The sequence below is a fragment of the Triticum dicoccoides genome, chromosome 2B (genome assembly GCF_002162155.2).
Source record: "Triticum dicoccoides isolate Atlit2015 ecotype Zavitan chromosome 2B, WEW_v2.0, whole genome shotgun sequence".
In the NCBI taxonomy this organism is placed as follows: domain Eukaryota; kingdom Viridiplantae; phylum Streptophyta; class Magnoliopsida; order Poales; family Poaceae; genus Triticum; species Triticum dicoccoides.
The window spans coordinates 500091953-500116034 of NC_041383.1; positions in this window are offsets into that span (position 1 = coordinate 500091953).

The window sequence follows — 24082 nt, forward strand, 5'->3', positions numbered from 1 at the left end:
CGCGATGTCGCAAAAGCCCATTCATCATTCTATCAGTAGCAGGCTCGACGATACCAAAGCAGAGAAGTGCGGGCCAAAACATACAATGTTGGCGAGCTCGTTCTACGCCTACCGGAGAAGAAGAAGGACAAACTCAAACCCAGGTGGGAAGGTCCCTTCGTCATTGACAAAGTTCTCACCGAAGGAGCGTACCATCTACGTAATGCATCTGATAACAGACTCGAGCCCAACCCATGGGACGCGGCTAGACTGCGGAGATTCTATGCCTAACATCGAACGCAGTGTTCGTCTCCTCACCCCTCCTTTTTAATTATGCTACACCTCTGCTTCTCTCCTTTCTCGCACCTTTTTCTCTTCACACAAAGTGTTTAACACAGTGCGGATTCCCGGATCATCCTGGCTGTACTATGTGTGCAAGCTGTACCTGGGGGCTTCCTATTCGGAAGCTAGACATAATTACTTTAATGGCCTTTTGCCCATCGCATATGCGTTCCTTTTTCCATATGTGCCCCTTTTTCACCATTATATGCATCGATGTGACTTAAGATGTGGCCAAGCTGGGTTGCCTGGCTCTTGTGTTTATGCCCTACGTTCCCGTTAATTTGGCTAGGGCATAAGGGGAGCACCTCTGCGATTGCTACTGCCGGTTAAGCCGGATGTGTACCTTAGACTGGGTGAAGCCGAAAGCTAGTTTCCTTAAGAGAATATTCGATCGGTGAACAAAGGATGTATTCGTTGGTTACAACAAAAAAAACCCAGAAGCTTTTTACCCTGCGCCATCGCGCGCAGTCCAGACATGTGCACCGACACATGGACACCTAGGGAAAGGAACCCCTAACGGAACTATTCTCCCTGGAAGATGTTTCTTGCTATCCATGCAATATAACATAACTAGTTGGGTACTTGTCTGTTCAAGCACTTATGACCCCTACGCCTGGTCTCCATGCATACCTTGGTTTTTGTATAACCGAGCGGGTATTCGGATACACCCCGGACTATAGGATCCGGGGGCTAAAGCAAAAAGGACCGCCATGACAAATGATTTCAATCCGGCTAGAAGGCTACTTATGCCAATTAAATTACACAGTCACCGAGACTGACTATATTCCTCCTCTATACCATCTAACAGGCTATCTAGCCTACAATCCTGCTGAGAATACTTATCGGCTAACGCTACCTGGTCATATACCAAGCTCACGGGAATTTCTTGCCCATCGGGCCCCGCCGATCCCACTTCGGCCATATGGTTCGGGTCCAGCTTGGTGTAGCGCGTCTTCACCATTACCCACGCTTCTCTTGCTCCTTGCCGGCAGGCTGACATCTTCCACAGACGGAAGCGCCGCCGGGCTCCTTCAAGCAGGTCTGCAAGCTGCCCCGTGCCATTCGGCAGAAGGCTTGATGGCCACAAGGCCTGAGCAATGCCGTGCATCACCTGTTGAGAAGGTTCGTGCATCTGCGACAGTTCTTGCAGCAAATCACCTGCAGATGAGGGCATCTCCTCTTCAGGGCGACCCGTTAACATTCCTGCAAGAAAAAATCTTTTCAATAAACTTCCTCGCCGAACTATCAAACAGTTCGCTTGAGCTCTTACCATAAATGCCGCGTAGAAGCTTTTTGTTCGCCTTCACGGAGTCCGCCAGTTGAGCGCGGACATCCTTTAATTCCACGTCCAGATGTATAGTGTCATCATGAAGCTTGTTCTTCTCTTGTGTCATCTGCGTAAGGATGTGCTCGCCGGCCTTTAGCTGCCATTGGAGATGCGAGTCGTCACCCACTACGCCCTCCGGATTCACCCCGCGATTGTCTGCATAATTTACTGTTAGACTAACCGCACCAGCCATTTATTAACTAGTACATATGCATGTAATGGAGACAAATATTACTAGAGGGGGCATTTCGGGATCCCTCTAACTTGGCTACCACATCAGACAACTGGGCCCTGCATGCCTCCAGCTCCCGCGCCAATTGTTCATTCTTGTCCACAAGGACCTGTGGATATATTGATCCTTCAAACAGTTGTCCCAACTATTCTAAGTCTCAGGGGCTACTACTAGGCCTACTTATCAAAATTTCTTACCCGTATGTCTTTGGTATACTGGCTTGTCGCTTGGGCAAGCCCGCCTTGAGCGGCTCGGACATATGAATCCGCCGAATTGAAGGCATTAAAAGCCTCTTCGGAAAAGATGTTGTTCCGGGGCACGGCCCTCCGGTGCTGGTGGTTCATGGCGCTCTCCACTTTGGAGTTCGTGGCCGAACACATATCCGCACCCTACGTCGGGGAGCTATGCGGTGCTGGCCCCGTGTCCGCCTCCGCCCCCGAGGCCGTTTCCTGAACCCGACTGGTGGAGGCGTGATTGGTGGGATCTCCGGATATAGCCCGATTATTCCTCTTCCTGCCAGACACAAAGGGCCCTATCATATTTCAAATTCTATAATAGCAGGACAGGTTATTACTTTACCTCTGTAGCGGTGTGTCAGCCCTCACCGCCTTCCTCTTGAGCCTGCCCGATCCGGGCGCCCATGGTTGACGAGTCCCTAGGGGCTCGGCCCCTTGCTCCGGCCGTCGTTTCTGCAAATCGAGCGACGCCTCGAGGGTAAATACCTGGGGAGAGTCCTCTTCGGAGGATAGGGTTTTTTAGCTTAGCTTACACGCGATGCGGGGAGCAGTCCAGGGTAGTCGGCCGTAATGGCCACCAGAGCGCCATCCCAGCTCGCTTGATAAAATACCCCATTGACAAGCTCCACAGTAATATCCGGATCTACTTTGAGTCCCAGATCTAGGGCCCTTCCAGGGTCCTCTGGTTGCGGGGAGGGGCCGAAGATTCCTTCTACAGCCCTCCGCAGTTCCTGCTCAGAAGCATTGGTGCAGGTAATCTTAGCTGCAGAACGCTAGGATAAGTGAAGTAGGGAAAAGAATGGCAACTTACCCACTCCGCGGGGTTGTACATGGAGAATCCGTCCCGTGTTTTTATGTGAAGGAATTCCTCCTCCTCCCCTTCGTACAAATCGGACAATATCCTTGCCAAAGCGGTAGCGGAGTCCGGACCCTTACGACCGCAGCGGGTGGCGTCATCTTCCCCATTGAAATGCCAAATGGGCTTCCCCCGATACTGGAGCGGTTGCACTCCCCGCTTTATGCATATCGCCATAACCTCGACTATCGTCAGTCCGGATTTGGCTAGCAATTTTATCCTGTTCATCAGGAGGTATATTTCCCTCGTGTCCTCTTCTTGAGGGCCCCGGGGACTCCAGCTTAAGCGTGCCCTCGGCGGGGCGTTGCTGAACTTGGGGAGACCTATCTGGACTGGATCCGTAAGGGGAACGTCATTTATATAGAACCACTCTGAGGACCAATTTTCTGGTGCCTTCTCAGGAGTGCCGGACAGGTATCCGGTCTCGGCGATGCGCCATACTTTGGCCCCGCCCACTTGACATAGGGACTCTCACTGGGTGCGGGGGACGAGGCAGAACAGCTTCTCCATAATCCGAAGTGTGGTTCACAGCCTAAAAACAGCTTGCAAAGGGCGACGTACCCCGCTATGTGCAGAATAGAGGCGGGGGTAAGGTTGTGTAACGGGAGGCCGTAGAACTCCAGGAGCCCGCGAAGAAATGGGTGGATAGGAAATCCGACGCCCCTCAGCAGATGCAAAATGAGGCATATCCGCTCCTCTGGAGATGGGTTAGGAGATCCCTCAGCTTGTTCCCCTCCGTCGTATGTGGCTATTCTAGCCCGGACGGGGACCATGAACGCCGGTGGGAGAAGCCCTTGGGTTTGTAACTTTACCAAACGGCTGTGAGGAACTGAGCACTCTCCCCAATCCCCCTGCTTAGAGTGAGAAGGGCAAGCAGATGAGCTGCCACGGCCGGCCATGTTGGAATGGTTTTTCGCGGAGCGCTCTAGGATGCTAGCTCGAGGGAAGAGAATGGGGTTTGGATCTGAAAATCCCTGTCCCTTAAAATAGACGGATGGCCAGGAGGATCGAGGGTGGCATGTGCAAAAATGCCTCGACTCCTCGCATTCGCTCGACACGTGGAGATGGTCATTACTGAGGCGCTGAAGCCGAGGAGCACAATATGGATCGGAAGCTGGACACTATTTGTCGTAACAGGTACTTTGGAGTATTCGGTGGAGGAACCCGCCTTGCAATGCCGAAGACAATACTGCACGCCGGACTCATCGTCATTGATGCCTGGTTCAGGGGCTACTGAGGGAGTTCTGGATTAGGGGGTATCCGGACAGCCGGACTGTGTACAACGTCTGGACTATTGAAGCGTGAAGATACAAGACTCAAGACTTCGGCCCGTGTCCGGATGGGACTTTCCTTGGTGTGGAAGGCAAGCGTGGCAATCCAGATATTATATTTCCTTCCTTGTAACCGAATCCATGTAAACCCTAGCCCTCTCCGGTGTCTATATAAACCGGAGAGGTTGGTCCTTAGAAGGCCGATCATAATTACATGCATGCCATCATAGGCTAGCTCTTAGGGTTTAGCCTCTACGATCTCGTGGTAGATCTACTCTTGTACTACCCATATCATCAATATTAATCAAGCAGGAAGTAGGGTTTTACCTCCATCGAGAGGGCCCGAACCTGGGTAAACATCTGTCTCCCTTGCTTCCTGTTACAATCAGCCTTGACGCACAGATCAGGACCCCCTACCCGAGATCCGCCGGTTTTGACACCGACATTGGTGCTTTCATTGAGAGTTCCTCTGTGACGTTGCCGCAAGGCTCGATGGCTCATCTCATCATCAAGGATGACATTACCTCAGAAGGGACTCTGGCTGTAGGCCAGACGCTCTGACTCGGCGGCTTTATCATGGCCGCCCCATCGGCCGAGGCGCCGATGATGGCCTCTCGGGTCATCAATCATAACCTTCACGTCAGTTCGGAACTTGCCGAACAGATGGATCCAATGGAGCTTTCCTCCCTTAATGAACTCTTGGATCGCATTGCGCTCTGGGAGTCGCTACGAACTATGACCGGATTGGGCTTAAACCCGACCGAAGGGACATCAGGTCCCCGCCGGCCACCCATGAGGTAGCGATAGTGGAGGAACCACACGCGGATTGCCCCTCAACTTTGAGGACGAATTATGTTCGGATTGTCGAACCCCTTGAGCCGAAAACCTGCTCAGAGGAAAACATGACCCAGGCCCCGGGCTTAGAATCGGACATTGGGCCACAGAAATTGGGTGATATTCCGGATTCTAAGCTGTTGAGCTCGGAACCGCCCGCACCTTTGGGCGTTGGGTCGGATCAAAATCCGGATTCTGCTAACAACACCTATTGGGACTTAAACTGTCTCTCCCGCATCAGGCAAGATTCCCAGGAAACGGTACATCATTATTGGGCCAGATTCCTCCTCGCGCTTAGCATCACCGTCACCACGCCATCGCGCTGATGGAAATCATATACTTCCTCGACACTCTACTGGATCAAGAGTCCGAGGGACGTCATTGAGCTAAACGTGTGCAGAGCTCGGAGGTGTCGTACGTTCGGTGCTTGATTAATCGGAACGAGAAGAACACTACAGGAATCAGGAACTTTGCCGTCCGCCACGGCTGACGACAAAGGCACACATAGCGGACGGCAAAGAACTTTGCGGTCAGCCAGCAAATGACAACACGTCCGGTTGAACAGGCTACGGCAAAGGCTTCTTTGTCGTCTGCTGGCAGACGGCAAAGATCCAAAGGTCTTTGCCGTCCGCCAGTAGACGGCAAAGAGCCTGGACTACATCAATCACGTTATCAACCACTTCCGCTTTTGGTCTTTGAGGGTACGTAGACACACTCTCCCCCTCTCATTGCTATGCATCTCCTAGATAGATCTTGCGTGAGCATAGGAATTTTTTTGAAATTACATGCTACGTTCCCCAAAAGTGGCATCTGAGCCACGTCTATGCGTAGATGATATGAACGAGTAGAACACAAAGAGTTGAGGGCGGTTATTGTCATACTTCTTACCACCAATGTCTTATTTTGATTCAGCGGCATTGTTGGATGAAGCGGCCTGGACCAACCTTACATGACCACGTTCATGAGACCAGTTCCACCGACAGACATGCAACTAGTTTTGCATAAAGGTGGATAGCAGGTGTCTGTTTGTCCTACTTTAGTTGAATCGAATTTGACTGCAGCCAGTCCTTGTTGAAGGTTAAAACAGCAAACTTGATAAATCACTGTTGTGGTTTCTGTGCCGTAGGTAAGAACAGTTCTTGCTAGAAGCCCGTAGCAGCCACATGAAACTTGCAACAACAAAGTAGAGGACGTCTAACTTGTTTTTTCAGGGCATGCTTGTGATGTGATATGGACAAGACATGATGTGATATATGTTATTGTATGAGATGATCATATTTTGTAAAAGTTATCGGCAACTGGTAGGAGCCTTATGGTTGTCGCTTTATTGTATGAAATGCAAATGCCATGTAATTGCTTTACTTTATCACTATGCATTAGTGATAGTTGTATAAGCAATAGTTGGCAAGACGACCATGACGCTACGATGGAGATCAAGGTGTCAAGCCAGTGACAATGGAGATCATGATGATGCTTTGGAGATGGAGATAATAAAGCACAAGATGATGATGGCCATATCATGTCACATATTTTCATTGCATGTGATGTTTATCTTTATGCATCTTATTTTGCTAGTACGGCGGTAGCATTATAAGATGATCCCTTAACTAAATTTCAAGGTATAAGTGTTCTCCCCAAGTATGCACAGTTGCGACAGTTCTTCGTGCTGAGACACCACGTGATGATCGGGTGCGATAGGCTCTACATTCACAAACAACGGGTGCAAGACAGTTTTGCACATGCGGAATACTCGGGTTAAACTTGACGAGCCTAGCATGTACAGATATGGCCTTGGAACACTGGAGACCGAAAGTTCGAACTTGAATCATATAGTAGATATGATCAACATAGAGATGTTCACCATTGATGACTACTCCATCTCACATGATGATCGAACATAGTTTAGTTGATTTGGATCATGTATCATTTAGATGACTTGAGGGATGTCTATCTAAGTGGGAGTTCTTAAGTAATATGATTAATTGAACTTAATTTATCATGAACTTAGTCTTGATAGTATTTGCATATCTATGTTGTAGAACAATGGCCCATGCTACCATTCCCTTCAATTTTAATGTGTTCCTAGACAAAGCTAAGTTGAAAGATGATGGTAGCAGCTACACAGATTGGGTCCGTAACTTGAGGATTATCCTCATTGCTGCACGGAAGAATTATGTCTTTGATGCACCGCTTGGTGAAAGGCCTACTGCAGGAGCAGATGCTGATGTTATGAACGTCGTGGAGCACATGATATGTTCCAAGAGTTGAAGTTAACATTTCAAGCAAATGCCCGAGTTGAGAGATATAAGTCTCCAACAAGTTCTATAGTTGCAAGATGGAGGAGAACAGTTCTGTCAGTGAACACATACTCAGATTGTCTGGATATCATAATCACTTGACTCAGCTAGGAGTTAATCTTCCAGATGATAGTGTTATTGATAGAGTTCTCTAATCACTAGCACCAAGCTATAAAGGCTTAGTGATGAACTATAATATGCAAGGGATGGAGAAGACTATTCCCGAGCTCTTTGCAATGCTCAAAGATGCGGAGGTAAAAATCAAGAAGGAGCATCAAGTGTTGATGGTTAACAAGACCACTAGTTTCAAGAAAAAAGGTAAGGGAAATAAGGGGAACTTCAAGAAGAATGGCAAGCAAGTTGCCGCTGCTGGGAAGAAGCACAAAGTTGGACATAAGCCTGAAACTGAGTTCTTCTACTGCAAAGGGACTGGTCACTCGACGTACCTAGGGTAGGGTCCTAGGCCTGACCTACATGCCCTTCCCAAGGACAGGGCAGAAGAAGCCAAGGCCTACAAAGTTAAGAGAAAGATACCGACTTGAATCTTTAAGAAGTGCAATCCACTCGATGACCCATTCCACTCGGATATCCCAATTCCACTCGACTCGTGTTATTTCACTCTGAAGACAAGAAACCACTCGGAAGATAGAAGACCTAAGGTCACCTCTGAATGGCAATGGTCAGGCATTCACTCTGTAGCCATTAAGAAAATTAATACGGGCGTTACCAGTAACGCTCAGGACTTAACTCTCATTGAACCCCTAAGTAACCGAGGGATGTCAGAGGCCGGGTGCACTCTATATAAGCCACCCTCCCCTGTGGCACAAGGGTTTGCACACCCTGAAACTTCAACACATGATAATCGACAAAGCCTCCCGAGGCACCGAGACATAGGGGGTTACCTTCTCCGTGAGGGGCCTGAACTCGTAAACCTGTGGGACCACAACCTCGCCGTAGCTAGGGCTTGACCTCTACTCCTACGTACCCCCTACTTCTACTATTAAACTCACTCCCATGATAGTTGGCGCCCACCATGGGGCAGGCGTCTTAGCGACTTCTGGTGAGGTTGCAGTTTTTCGTTCTCCATCAACATAGTTTCCGGTGGTGGTTTGCCTTTGGACCGCGAGATGCATCTCGGCATGCTCGTCTTCATCGCCGACGACTCAGCCTGGCTCCAAGAGGCCCCCCTCGACGTTGAGGCGCTCCCCATCTACGGGGCGGCACACTTCCGCGCAAGTGCTTGAGGCATCCTTATGCGGCAACCGTCGACCCAGTATCGATCGGCTTCTATGGTGTCTTCGCTCCCCACCACTCACCACCGCAAGCGATGGTCACTCGCGGATCTAGCAGTAGGTGAAGCATGCGGTGGACCATCAGTAGGCCACTCCTCAGATCGTGGCGACCGAGCCCGATGACTCCCTGTATGGCTTGTTCGGCCTGTCGACTGGCCATGCAGACACTCTTTTTGAGTGCGAAAGTAACGACCCCGCGGCAGATGTTCTAATGGTCGACTCCCATTGCAGTCCGCCGGGGTTTCCCCATGGCACAGGCGGCAACGGCGGTCATGCACGCGACAACAACTAGTATTACCCCTAGGCTCTCACGACAGAGCAGAGGGAGGAGTTGCAGCGTAGGCAAGATCAGGCCTGTGAAGCTCTCCAGATCCCTATCGTTGGGGAGACCTCCGAGGCTCGGGCCTTGGAGGCTGCGCGTGTTGCCACTCTGTCTGAGCGCACGTGTCTGGAGAATCTTCAGCGGGCACTCGACGACCATGCCCGCGGCCACATTCCAAGTTCCAGTCGATGACACTGACAGCTGTTTCCGACTGAGCCCAGAGATGATTGTCAGGTGTTCTATACTCCAATCTAGAATGTTGCAGTAGCTGCCCGTACAGCAAAATCAATCCAAATGTCCCGCTCTGAGGCTGGCACAGGGTTACAGCAGATACTTGCATTGCTCAAGGCGGTTGGGGAGCAGAACTCTGTTGTTTCTCAGTCGCGCAACAGGATCCACAGCAGATCCATTGTAGAAGATCATTCAGCACAGAGCCCAAGGTCGCCCCTATGGCATGAAGGCCGTGGTTATCACCAGGATCAGCACCTGGACAGAGGCCATGGGCAGTTTGAGCCTCGATTCGACCGTGATGACTACCGTCGAGTGTTTTCATCCCCTCTGAGGGGTGGATCATACGCGCCCCGGTGGTATGATGGCAGGCGCTTGCACGGTGATGAGCGGAGAGTTCCAGTCGACCCCCGAGAGCCTGGTTCGATGCAAGATCATTTCTTGTGCAGGGCTTAGTTGATAGTGGAAGAGCCATCAGAGAAGGTTTGGACATAGGTTATCCGATTGGGAATAGAGCGTTCATCTCTAGGCCCGAGTGTTTTAGCAGGGCCATCCGAGCCACTTAAATTCCTTCCAACTTCAGATTGGCAGCAGGAGTAAGCAATTTAACTGGCGAGTCAAAGCCAGACACTTGGTTGGAAGATTACCGAGTGGCAGTACAGATCGGAGGGGGTAATGGTGAGGTAGCCATGAAGCACCTGCCCCTTATGCTTGAGGGCTCAGCTAGAGCCTGGTTGAATCAGTTGGCCCCTGGAAGTATTTTCTACTGGGAAGATTTGGCCAGAGTGTTCATCAAGACATTCGAGTGCACTTGCAAGCATCTCGCTGGGCTGCCTGAGCTGCAGCACTGTGTGCAAAAACAGAATGAAATTTTGAGAGATTACATCCAGTGGTCAACTACTCTTCACCACACGGTGGAAAATGTTTCTGGACATCAGGCCGTTTGTACCTTCAAGGAGAGCGTTCAGTATAGAGAGCTCACATTGAAATTTGGTAGCTCAGGACCCTTGACTTTGAATCGGATGATGGAAATCGCCACTCGGTATGCCAATGGCGAAGAAAAGGACCGACTAAGAAATGGCAAAGGAAAAACAGTCGACCGGGAGGCTGGAGGTGGAAATCCAATTGGAAGCAGAAGCGTAAAGCTGAAGCCTCAGGTCAGGCAGAGGCCGTTGTGGTAAATACTCAAGGGAAAGACCAAGGGGCAATGGACACCCAAGAAGGTTAAAGATCAGTCGGGGTAGGACGTCCTAGATTTACCATGTCACATACACACGAAGAAAGATGAAGAGGGCAACTTGATTCTACCCAAGCATACCACTCGACAGTGCAGGCTCCTGATTCAGCAGTTCTGAGAGGGTCTGTCCAGTGAGAAGGACACTGATAAGGAGGCAGATGAAGAGAAAGATGATGGTTACCTGAAGGTCAATGCTACCTTGGTGAGTTTTGCTGACATTGAAAGCAAGAGCCGATTGAAAATCATAAACAGAGAGGTGAACATGGTTACTCCGGCAACTACGACGTACCTGAAATGGTCCAAGACACCTATCACCTTTGATCAGTCGGACCACCCAACTCATGTTGCTGCCCCCGGGTGGCAAGCACTGGTGGTCGACCCAATTGTTGCGGGCACCCGACTGACCAAGGTTCTCATGGATGGTGGCAGTGAATTGAACATCTTGTATGCCGAGACCTAATACGTCTGCAACGTATCTATAATTTTTGATGTATTCATGCCATGCTTACAATATTTTTACATGATTTTGGTATGATTTGGTTGGAACTCACCCAGACTAACGATGTTTTCAGCAGAACTACTGTGGTGTTGTTTTTGTGTAGAAATAAAAGTTCTCGGAATGCTCTGAAAATCAACGGAGATTTTTTCTGGAAAATATAAAAAATACTGGAATGAAGAGTTACCAGAGGGGAGTCTCGTGGACCCCACGAGCATGGAGGGCGCGCCCCTGCCTCGTGGACTCCCTGTGGGGCCCCCTGAATTGTTCTCTGCGCCAACCTCTCCTATAAATCCCCAAACCTCCAGAGCATAACCTAGATTGGGAGTTCCGCCGCCGCAAGCCTCTGTAGTCACCAAAAACCAATCGGGACCCTCTTCCGGCACCCTGGCGGAGGGGGGATCCATCACCGGTGGCCATCTTCATCATCTCGGCGCTCTCCATGATAAGGAGGGAGTAGTTCACCCTCGGGGCAGACGGTATGTACCAGTAGCTATGTGTCTGATCTCTCTCTCTCTCTCTCTCTCTCTCTCGTGTTCTTGATTTGGCATGACCTTGATGTACCGCGAGCTTTGCTATTATAGTTGGATCTTATGATGTTTCTCCCCCTCTACCTTCTTGTAATGGATTGAGTTTCCCCTTTGAAGTTATCTTATCGGATTGAGTCTTTAAAGATTTGAGAACACTTCATGTACGTCTTGCGTGGGATAACCGTGGTGACAATGGGGTATTCTATTGATTCACTTGATGTATGTTTTTGTGATCAACTTGCGGGTTTTGTGACCTTGTGAACTTATGCATAGGGGTTGGCACATGTTTTCGTCTTGACTCTCCAGTAGAAACTTTGGGGCACTCTTTGAAGTTCATTGTGTTGGTTGAATAGATGAATCGGAGATTGTGTGATGCATATCGTATAATCATACCCGTGCATACTTGAGGTGACATTGGAGTATCTAGGTGACATTAGGGTTTTGGTTGATTTGTGTCTTAAGGTGTTATTTTACTACGAACTCTAGGGCTGTTTGTGACACTTATAGGAATAGCCCAATGGATTGATCGGAAAGAATAACTTTGAGGTGGTTTCGTACCCTACAATAATCTATTCATTTGTTCTCCACTATTAGTGACTTTGGAGTGACTCCTCGTTGCATGTTGAGGGATAGTGATCCAATTATGTTATTATTGTTGAGAGAACTTGCACTAGTGAAAGTATGAACCCTAGGCCTTGTTTCGAAGCATTGCAATACCGTTTTCGCTCACTTTTACTACTTGTTACCTTGCTGTTTTTATAATTTCATATTACAAAAATCTATATCTACCATCCATATTGCACTTGTATCACCATCTCTTCGCCGAACTAGTGCACCTATACAATTTACCATTGTATTGGATGTGTTGGGGACACAAGAGACTCTTTGCTATTTGGTTGTAGGGTTGTTTGAGAGAGACCATCTTCATCCTACGCCTCCCACGGATTGATAAACCTTAGGTCATCCACTTGAGGAAAATTTGCTATTGTCCTACAAACCTCTGCACTTGGAGGCCCAACAACGTCTACAAGAAGAAGGTTGCGTAGTAGACATCAAGCTCTTTTCTGGCACCGTTGCCAGGGAGGTTAGTGCTTGAAGGTATATCTTTAGATCTTGCAATCGAATCTTTTAGTTTCTTGTTTTATCACTAGTTTAGTCTATAAAAGAAAACTACAAAAAATGGAATTGAGGGTGCCTCATATGCTTCATCTTTTTAATGTCTTTCATGAAAATAAGGATTCCGATAATTGTGACAAAATGTTAGAAGAATAATTCAATAAAATGTTTGTCACTAGATCTTTGAATGATGAGCATGATTGCAATGTTGTTAGTATGAACTCTTTGAATATCCATAGTACTAATGATGATTGCACTAGTCATGATAAAAATGTCCCTTATAAACATGTCAACTTTTGTGGAGTGCATAGAGTTTTCAAGTACACACCAAACAGGGAAGATAGATTTTGCAAGAGGCATAAGTATTTAGAAACTGAACGAGCAGGTTCACCCGCGCATTTGCGTGGCTAGATATTTATTATTTACTATTTTTCTATTTCATACGACCATTTGTTGACATTTGAGTATTTGTATTTCTGTGTCGTGACACCAACATAGTATACCCTAAATGTTGATTAGTTGCATGACACAAACTTTTGGTTCGACGATTATGCGCCTTAGATTATATCATGATAATTCCAAACTTGAAATTTAAATATCATATTTTCGAAAGAAAAGCACATTTATAGTAATGATTTTATACTGTGATGATGTATACATCGAGGGCTACTTGAGTGTAGTTACATTGCTTTAATAAATGGACATTTTTTCTGGCCTATTAGCTCTTCTCCAGGCCTCTTTAGCCATGAAGCTATGAGATTCTCGTAGAGTTTCATCAATAACTATTACTATGAAATAATTGCAGTTTGTAGACTTGGGTCACTTGCCTTTCTTTTGTTTGTCCATTTTTTCTGCCTTCAATCGGTACGTCAAACCCACTTTTACGATATTACTTTGTTTGATTCTCCAAACCCCAAGTCCTATGACATTGAAGTAGGTCCACGGTGATTATGGTTTGGTTACACTTGTATATCGAGGTGGAGTTCTTCCTATTAAAAAAACTTGATTGGTTGATATTATACTTTGTATCCCACTGCGATATCAACAATTTTACAAAACATATGATTTCATGAACACATTTTATTGCTCCATTATTGGTAAATGGCCATTACTGAGCAGTAGGCCTTCTAACCTTTCTGTCTTTGAGTATGTATGTCAGGTAGTCCATAGTTCGACATTGATGCTGCCAATTAGCCACTTCTATAACACCCCGAGCCATTGCAATAATAGATGTTGGAAAATAGTTGTATTTTGGTGGCATAGTATTTTACATTTAATCAGTCAACCCCACTATACCTCAGAAAAAGAAAAACCACTCTACTTGACATCTATACCATATGTCTTAGACACTCGGGCAATTGTGCATAGGTATATTCATGACTCATGCTGCATTCGAAAGTGATTCAAATGCATATGTTTCATTAGTTTTAAATTTTTATCTTTTATGTCATACAACTGTTCTGTCTGCTTTTATTGAGTGGCGCCGATAACATAGTTAGAGGAATATTTGATTCATAGAGTTTATTATTTAAATTTTAAATCCTAATATTTAAAAAATCCCTAAATTTTCATGCCCCACAAACATGTAAGAAATATTTTTCCTATGTTGCGCCAATAGAAAATCAATGAATTTTTAGTTGAACGATACTATAATGTCTTTTTTTCTATGCCTATATGCTTAATCTTGCGAGTTAAAGATCACAATTATTCAAAAAAGTTATACGTAATAATAGGTACGTGTATAGTTGGAGATTCAACAAATGTCTTCAGAGGGAGTTCCTTTTTTTCCTAGAGGGGACCGAACATACTTTTCTTTTTCTTTTTCACATGATACGTGTATGGTTGGTGATTGAACCAATGCCAGGGACGTGCTTTTCTTCTTCATTTTTTCCGTGACGGGAACGGCGTGCTCATTTTTGTTCACATGACGTGATGGTTTAAGGCATATATAGATGCGGCTATAGTGGTCCAGTCTGACAAACTGTGCTAAAGAGAAGTTCGGGCCAGAACTTCTTTTTTTGTTTGGGATACAACTTCTTTTGATTAGCAGTATGCTGTGGAGTCCTTCAAATTGATTTACTGCATGGTCGTATTGGATCATGTCTGTTATTTGACATCAGCACATCAATTCTAGTCGGAGTCAACCTGGATACTTTTTTTTGGAAACAGACTCATACCTACACGGGATTTTTCAGGAAAAGCATATGAGTTAGACCAACGTGTTCGACCTTATTCTTACGTGACGTGTCAAACCTTTTGCATGTTCACCTTATAATATTTGTATGTAACGATACATCGGTTTTTTTTCGCTCGGAGCTACATTAATCTAGTCCGTTCATATTCTTAACTTTTGAGCGGTCAATCTCTGTCGTTACAATATAATAGATGGTTGCAAGAAAGGCTAGATATTTGTACTGAAAATTTAAATTTTCTTAGCCATCCTTGTGAACTTTGCAATGAACGTGGTCATTTAAATATCCAATGCAAATTGTTTCATGATTGAATCGTGTCCAAAAATTGTGATGACTTGATTTCCCTTGCGCATCATAATGAACTTAGCTTGCTTGTGGGTTATGAAGAAATGAAACATATAACTAAGGACATGCCAGAATTTGTCCTTGATAAAGTTCTTGATTTGATCTAGAAGAAATTTATATGTATTGTGTGGTGAGTTGCATTGAAAATCCATATATTGCCAATTACATAAAGACAAGAAAACAAATACAAGATGAAGAGAATAGTAATGAAAGGGAAGAGGTTTCCCAATATCCTGCTATTATTTCTTATGATGTATCAGGTAACGAGGAGGAGCCTTCTATTCAACCTATCTCATTAATAAGGAGTTCCAAAAAGAGGATTAAACCCACACATAATGTGGAGAACAAAAAGAAAAGACGGAGAAGCAAAGGTAAAAAGGTATCCGTCCCAAATGATGTTGCTCCTATTACTCATTGTGATGATAATAATTGCTATACTATTGGTGCTATCCATACTATTAATGATGAGAGTGATTATGCTTATGATATGAAAAGGCCCAAGCTTGGGGTTGCTATGTTTGATGAGAATGACATGTTTGAGAATTTATTTGCTGCAATTAATGTTTGTCCCACGCTTGGGGATGCTATGCTTATTGAAGATGATATTTTTAACCTCCCAAGTTTTAATATGCAAATTTATTATGATGATAGCATGCCTACTATTTATGATGATTATATTGATGAAAGTGGGTCTGGAAGAGTGTCAACTTTAGGAAGTAATGATCCCACTATTTTGGAGGGTGTTGAATGTTATTGTGACAATTACGAAAGTGGATTTGGAGAGGTCATGACTTTATTTAGTAACGATTCCACTATCTTGGAAGAGGTTTCAATTGATTATGATGAGAACAAAGTTGCTACTTATGATGATTATTGTGATGATACTTATTCTATAAAAAGTAGTGATGATTATATTTATAAAACTTGTCATGATTATGATTACCCTTTTTCTGAACATTACTCTTTTATTGTGGAAACAACCACTAGTAGAAAAAGGGTCAAATGTGAAGCACAATAGTGCCGGTTTGAATTACAGCCGACACTAATGTGTACATTAGTGCTGGTTCGTGGCGGCGATCAATAGCACCGGTTCTTGGCGAACCTTTAGTACCGGTTCATGCCACGAACCGGTACTAAAGAGGTTGTGTCAGCCTGCGGTCAGGCTATGGCCCCACCATCACCATTTAGTGCCGGTTCGTACCACGAACTGGTACTAATGAGGTTATGGCAAGCTGTTTTTAGTCCCACCTCGCTCCCCTAACAAGCCTTTTACCACCTTAAATATGTTATTTCTCAAACTATCACAAGCACTTGGTCTTCATTGAACTCTATGTGTAGAATTTGTGGCCGCAATATGAGTCTTCATCGGTTTATAAATCGTTGATGACTCATATTAACAATTCAGATTACACACAAAGATCATTGATGATCAAAGTATTTTTGATGTTATAAGATCATATTGACAATTTAGACTGTAAAGAAATATAAGATCATGATCTAAATGCTCTTATATTTTTTGCGTTCAGTATGCACCAACTGCTAGGCGGGAGGAGCTGTTTAGTACCGGTTCATGGCGAACCTTTAGCACCGGTTCGTGCCACGAACTGGTACTAATGAGGTTCTGTCAGGTAAGGCTGGGCCCCACGAGCACCTTTAGTACCGGTTCATGGATGAACCAGTACTACAGTTTCTTAGTAAGCTGTTTTTTAGTCCCACCTCGCGAAGTGAGAAGGACTAGGAGCGGTTTATAAGCCCTGAGTGCAGAGACGATGAAGAAGAGGCTCAATGCTCACGTTGCTTAGCTTCAAGCCTTCAGGAATACGGTAGACTGCACGGAGCTATGCGTAGTGCAGTTTACACTATTCCGAAAGGCTTGAAGCAAATTAACGAGCATTGCACCTCTTTTTTATTTTTAATAACTTATTACAACTCCGGACTTCTTCTGTTATGGCAAAAACTAATTGCACGTCGACATTTCTTTTTTTAAGTTATAACTCTAGACTTTGACCATCAAGTTTTGCAGAAAAGAAAAAATAGCAGAAAAGAAGAAAAACTATAGCTGAAAAGAAAAAAACTATATAAAAAACTACTCAAAAATAAATAGAAGAAAATCAATATATAAAAAAACTATATAAAAAAACTACTCAGAAAGAAATAGAAGAAAAAATAAAGCAGAAAAGAAAAAAATTATATTTGCTATTTTTCAATTGTTTACAAAATGACCGTGAAATTGAAAATCACTACAAAATGAACTCTGAAAATGTTGAATTTTGGCAAACTAGATGAAAAACTACTCAGAAATAAATAGAAGAAAATAAATATAACAGAAAAGAAAAAACTATACAAAAAACTACGCAGAAATAAATAGAAGAAAATAAAGCAGAAAATAAAAAAACTATAAAAAAAATTGGGCGCTGCCCTGTGGGCCTGCTAGGCCACGGGCGTGCAATTACACGCCTTAAAGGCCCAGCAGACTCACAGGGCAACACGCAGAATTTAGGCCCACAAGCCTGCTATATAGAGGAGTTCAAAGAGGTAGCCGCGGCTGGGTTTATAAACCAGTGCGGCTGCCCTTCGCCCGGCGAGGTGGGACTAAACTTTGGGGTGGCAGCGCGAGGCCTTTAGTACCGGTTGGTGGCTCCAACCAGTACTAAAGATCACCCTTTAGTACCGGTTGGAGCTACCAACCGGTACTAAAGGCCTGCTCTTCCCGCCTCTTGGCCTGGCCAAAGTTGTCCTTTAGTACCGGTTGGTGGCTCCAACCGGTACTAAAGGCCCATCCTATATATATAGCACTTACGAAAATTTCAGTTACATCTCCCCACTTCGTCTCCAACCTCTCGCGACATCGCCGCGCGCCGCTTGATCCCGTCGTCGCCGCCCGTCGCCCGTTGTCCGTCGTCATCGTCGCTGTCCCCGCCGCCGCCCGTCGTCGTCGTCGTCTCGCGCCGCCGCCCCGAACGCCGCCGCCGTCCGTCGTCGTCGCCGCGGTCCCGTACGTTCTCGCACCCGCGCGCGCCGGCGCCGCCCCCGCCCCGTACGCCGCCGCCCCCGCCTCGTACGCCGGCGCCCCCGATCGTACGTACGGGGCAGCGGCGTACGGGGTGGCGTACACACACATACACACATACACACACTACACACACACACACACACACACACATTTTTTACTTATTTTCTGTTTTCTGTTTTCTGTTTTTTAGAAAATTTAATTAGATATTAGTTAGCTAGGTATGTGAGATTTGAACTAGTTGATTAATTAATATAACTAGTTTATTTTTAGTAAGAAAATTGTCGAACTAGTTTATTTAGGTATATGATATTTGAACTAGTTGAATAATTAATATAACTAGTTTATTTTTAGTAAGAAAATTGTCGTATCTAAGATTTGATTATCTAATTAAAATATTATTTGTTAATGAGTTTTTCTGTTTATTTAATGTTTTTATATATTTTGAGTTTATATAAATGTTAGATTAATGTCGAATGTTAGATGAATTAGATAGAAAAGTTAAATATATAGTAATGTCAATTGTTAGAGATGAATATAGTTCGATATATATTTGAATTGGCTAGATATTAATTAATGTTAGATAGTAATAAGTGTTTAATGTTTCACCTAAGTGGGATAAGTCCGAAAAAGAGATGGAGGATTAGAACTAGTTTATTTTTAGTAAATGCTTAGTTGAACTTGTTGAATTAATATATAGAACTAGTTTATTTTTAGTAAATGCTTAGTTGAACTAGTTGAATTAATATATAGAACTAGTTTATTTTTAGTAAATGCTTAGTTGAACTAATTGAATTAATATAACTAGTTTATTTTTAGTAAATGCTTAGTTGAACTAATTGAATTAATATAACTAGTTTTTTTAGTAAATGCTTAGTTGAATTAATAGAAGTAGTTGAATTAATTGAATTAGTAAGTGTTTAATATTTCGCCTAATATGAACATAGGAAATGTCGTCTGACGACGGAACAAATTTCGGTATGTGCACATACTGTGAAGACGAGCGCGGCCAGTGCGACAGAAATTTCCTTGTTGATGGTAGGCGATTCAGCATCAAGCTGGATGAGACTTTCGAATTCGATACAGTAAGTCACAACGACAAGTTTGTTTTCGTAATTAAGCATGACTTATATATGCTTCATTTGCCTGACTTATAATTTTTAATTTTCACTATTCTACTAGCGCATCCCATGCCATGCAAGAATTTTTGTCTTGGATAAGATAGGTTTCAAAGATATGGAAACTATGGAGGTAAAGAGAGCTTACCTGAAAACTGAGCATGATGGTTATACTTTCAACGTCAAAGTATACAATGCACACACATACACCTATTTTGAATGCAAAACTTGGCAAGCACTATGCAAGGCTTATGCATTTGAGCCTGGTATGGTTATCACCTTTGATATTCATCCGGAAGATGATATTGAAGGTAATAGAGACATATGGGTCGATGTGCAGACGCCTCCAGTTCTACCATTATGTGAGTTCTTCTCAAATATATTTTTGTCTTTGATATTGCTTATTTCAAAAATAACTGACAACTAATTTCTATTGACAGCTTATCTCCATTCAACCAAACATGTCCGGTGCTTGGTAGACAGGGCCTTCTACTGTCCCGGAGCTGAACTAAACTGCGAGGAGATAAGTCATTATGTTTCATGGCTTGAGGATCTTCATACTATCAAGACAAATTTTTTTCCTGCACTTGGAAATGTTAGTACTCAAAACGTGCGACCAATAGTGATGGTATTGAACTACGGTCTCATCTATTTAGGAATGATGGTAAGATATTTACTATTTGTCCTGATCAGTGCATATTTTGCATACATATTTTTTTTGCTAAACTTTCATTGCTAAGTATATTAATTAAGTACTATACGATGTTCTTCAACAGGGACTCCCGATGACAGTTGTGCCTCAGGGAATCGAGACTAAAGGTCAGATGTCAATTGTTAGCTTAAGGCCAAGATATCCTGCATTGCACATGAATGCATTCAGGATTTCTAGAAGCGATGAATGCTTAATAGTGAAAGATTGGAGGAAAATTGTTAATGATCGCAGAGAAGTACTAGGGGTCAGCAATGAGAAGCGCAGCCCACGATTAGGAGACAGGTTCATCGGCATGCTCCAGTATGATCAATCAGGAGAGCTATACATGTTCTATGCTATTTTACCAGAGAGAGAGAGTAGCTAGCAGGAGTGATTTAGCTAGTTCTTCATGCTGCTCTTAATTAGTACTTGTCCTTTCATGTCCGTGTTCTTCGTTCTGAACTTAAGTGATTTGCTTTTGTGGTGTTATATATGAACGCTTATAATATCATGACAATCATGTTGAACTCGATGATTGGTTCTACTAGAAATTATATTTATATATATATATATATGCATAACGTTTACAATGTGTAGTATCGTAAAATACCAGCAAACGAAAAAGAATTAAAATGGAAACACAAAATTAAATGAAAAAGAAATCATAAAACTAAAAAACCCCAAACATTATAGTACCGGTTGGTCTTACCAACCGGTACTAAAGGGCTCCAGGCCCCCGGACCCGGCTCGTGCCACGTGGTTGCCCTTTAGCACCGGTTCGTGCTGAACCGGTACTAAAGGGGGGGGCCTTTAGTGACCACACTTTAGTGCCGGTTACGGAACCGGCACTAAAGGGCCTTACGAACCGGTGCTATTGCCCGGTTCTGCACTAGTGAACTTATAGTATTCAAGTTTCTTATGATACTCTCACTATTCTGAATGAGAAGAATTTTGCTTATGTGGAGAATAATAAAATTTATATGCTTGTAGATCATGAAAATAGTGCTTTATGTGATAGTTATATTGTTGAATTAATTCATGATGCTACTGAAAATTATTATGAGGGAGGAACCAATGCTTGTAGGAATTGCAATAATATCACGTTTCCCCTCTATGTGTTGAAAATCGTGAAGTTATGCTTGTTTTGCTTTCCTATGCTAGCTGATTATTGTTCCCAAAAGTTGTTTGCTCACAAAATCCCTATGCATAGGAAGTGGGTTAGACTTAAATGTGCTAGTTATATTCTTCATGATGCTCTCTTTGTGTTTCATTTCTTATCTTTTACGTGAGCATCATTGAAATCATCATGCCTAGCTTAAAAAGGCATTAAAGAAAAGCGCTTGTTGGGAGACAACCCAATATTTACCCCTACTGTTTTTGTGTGTTCATATGATTAATCTACTGTAGTAATCATGTTTTATAGCTTTTGTTTCAATAAAGTGCCAAGTAAGACATTTAGGATGGCTTACGGTGATAGTTGTGTTGATCCTGCTGAAAATCAGAAACTTTTTCGCCCAGTAAATTAGTTTTGATAATTCACAAAAACGTGATTTTGATCTGATTATTTTTTGCTATGGATTGGTACACAAATTTCTCAGGTTTTCCTAAATTTCTGGATTTTTGGAGTTACAGAAGTATTCTAGAGTTACATATTACTACAGACTGTTCTGTTTTTGACAGATTCTGTTTTCTATGTGTTGTTTGCTTATTTTGATGAATCTATGAGTAGTATCGGAGGTTATGAACCATAGTGAAGTTGTAATAAATTAGATATTACACCAATACAAATTTAGAATGAGTTCATAACAGTACCAAAAGTGGTGATTTATTTTCTTATACTAACGGAGCTTATGAGATTTTCTGTTGAGTTTTGTGTTGTGAAGTTTTCAAGTTTTGGGTGAAGTTTCGATGGACTACGGAATAAGGAGTGGAAATAGACTAAGCTTGGGGATGCCCAAGGCACCCCAAGGTAATATTCAAGGACAACCAAGAGCCTAAGCTCAGGGATGCCCCGGATGGCATCCCCTCTTTCGTCTTCGTTCATCGGTAACTTTACTTGGAGCTATATTTTTATTCACCGGATGATATGTGTTTGCTTGGAGCATCATTTCATTTTATTTTGTTTTGCTTGATGTTTGAATAATATACAAGATTTGAAATTCTTAAATTTTAGAGAGTCTTCACATAGTTGCATAATTATTCGACTACTCATTGTTCTTCACTTTCTTTCGGAGTAGTTTGTCATTTGCTCTAGTGCTTCACTTATATCTTTTTAAAGCATGATGGTGGTTTTATTTTGAAGAAATAGATGAACTCTCATGCTTCACTTATATTATTTTGAGAGTCTTTTAGAACAGCATGGTAATTTGATTCGGTTATAAAATTAGTCCTAATATGATGGGCATCCAAGATGGATATAATAAAAACATTCATATGAAGTGCATTGAATACTATGAGAAGTTTGATTCTTTATGATTGTTTTGAGATATGAAGATGGTGATATTAGAGTCATGCTAATAGGGTAGTTATGAATTTGAGAGATACCTGTGTTAAAGTTTGTGATTCCCGTAGCATGCACGTATGGTGAACCGTTATGTGATGAAGTTGGAGCATGATTTATTTATTGATTGTCTTCCTTATGAGTGGCGGTCGGGGACGGGCGATGGTCTTTTCCTACCAATCTATTCCCCTAGGAGCATGCACGTAGTACTTCGTTTCGATAACTAATAGATTTTTGCAATAAGTATGTGAGTTCTTTATGACTAATGTTGAGTCCATGGATTATACGCACTCTCACCCTTCCACCATTGCTAGCCTCTCTTGTGTCGCGCAACTTTCGCCGATACCATACACCCACCATATACCTTCCTCAAAACAGCCACCATACCTACCTATTATGGCATTTTCATAGCCATTCTGAGATATATTACCATGCAGCTTCCCACCGTTTCGTTTATCATGACACGCTTCATCATTATTCATATTGCTTTGCATGATCATGTAGTTGACATAGTATTTGTGGCAAAGCCACCTTTCATAATTCTTTCATACATGTCACTCTTGATTCATTGCACATCCCGATACACCGCCGGAGGCATTCATATAGAGTCATATTTTATTCTAAGTATCGAGTTGTAATTCTTCAGTTGTAAAGTAAATAAAAGTGTGATGATCTTCATTATTAGAGCATTGTCCCAGTGAGGAAAGGATGGTAGAGACTATGATTCCCCACAAGTCGGGATGAGACTCCGGACGAAAAAAAAAATAAAAATAAAAAAGAGGCCAAAAAAAGAGAAGGCCCCAAAAAAGAAAAACAAATGAAAATGAGAGAAGGGGCAATGCTACTATCCTTTTACCACACTTGTGCTTCAAAGTAGCACCATGATCTTCAAGATAGAGAGTCTCCTATGTTGTCACTTTCATATACTAGTGGGAGTTTTTCGTTATAGAACTTGGCTTGTATATTCCAATGATGGGCTTCCTCAAATGCCCTAGGTCTTCATGAGCAAGCAAGTTGGATGCACACCCACTTAGTTTCTTTATGAGCTTTCATACACTTATAGCTCTAGTGCATCCGTTGCATGGCAATCTCTACTCACTCACATTGATATCTATTGATGGGCATCTCCATAGCCCGTTGATACGCCTAGTTGATGTGAGACTATCTTCTCCTTTTTGTCTCCTCTAGAACCACCATTCTATTCCACCTATAGTGCTATATCCATGGCTCATGCTTATGTATTGCGTGAAGATTGAAAAGTTTGAGAACATCAAAAGTATGAAACAATTGCTTGGCTTGTCATCGGGGTTGTGCATGATTTCAATATTTTGTGTGATGAAGATAGAGCATAGCCAGACTATATGATTTTGTAGGGATAGCTTTCTTTGGCCATGTTATTTTGAGAAGACGTGATTGCTTTTTTAGTATGCTGGAAGTATTATTGTTTTTATGTCAATATTAAAATTTTGTTTTGAATCTTATGGATCTGAATATTCTTGCCACAATAAAGAAGATTACATTGATAAATATGTTAGGTAGCATTCCACATCAAAAAAATCTGTTTTTATCATTTACCTACTCGAGGACGAGCAATAATTAAGCTTGGGGATGCTTGATACGTCCCCAACGTA